This window comes from Tupaia chinensis, unplaced genomic scaffold (genome assembly GCF_000334495.1).
Source record: "Tupaia chinensis unplaced genomic scaffold, TupChi_1.0 Scaffold146907_1, whole genome shotgun sequence".
Taxonomy (NCBI): Eukaryota; Metazoa; Chordata; class Mammalia; order Scandentia; family Tupaiidae; genus Tupaia; species Tupaia belangeri.
In genome coordinates this window covers 2,281,458-2,281,984 of record NW_006206760.1, presented here as the reverse complement: position 1 = coordinate 2,281,984, position 527 = coordinate 2,281,458, and the positions used below count along the sequence as shown (strand labels likewise).

Sequence of the window (527 nt, the reverse complement as noted above, 5' to 3'; positions counted from 1 at the left end):
CTCGGTATATATTAAGTGGGGACATACAATGTCTCTCCTTCATAGCCTGACTTGCTTCACTGAGCAGTAAATCTTCCATATTCTTCCACGTTCCGTCTTAAGCCAGGGTTTTGTTGGTTTTTATGGCTGAATAGTATTCCATAGAGTATATGTGCCACAGTTTTTCAATCCATTCATTCATACGGGGGGACATTTGGGTTGGTTCCTGATGTGGTGTGTGTGGAGGAGTGGGGTCTAGGGAAGGATATTTGGAGGAGAGATTCAGAGACAGAGCATTGACGGGATGGGGAGGTGTGGTGTTATTTGTTGAAGATATTTTGGCCAACTGAACTGGGGATAAATGTTCACGTATTGAAATGTTCACTTTGTAAGCAAAACAATGTGATTGAATGTATATAAAAAAGAAAAAGAAAAGAAAGATAGAGAGAGAGAGAAAGAGAGAAAAGAAAGAAAGAAAGAAAGAAAGAAAGAAAGAAAGAAAGAAAGAAAGAAAGAAAGAAAGAAAGAAAGAAAGAAAGAAAATATAA

At 37.6% G+C, this 527-nt stretch overlaps 1 protein-coding gene across 3 annotated transcripts in view; it reads left to right on the top strand.

Moving 5' to 3' along the window:
- Nucleotides 1–527, top strand: part of FAM114A1 (family with sequence similarity 114 member A1) — a 78,068-nt gene that overhangs the window by 75,915 nt on the left and 1,626 nt on the right. The gene's annotated exons all lie outside the window — the stretch shown is intronic.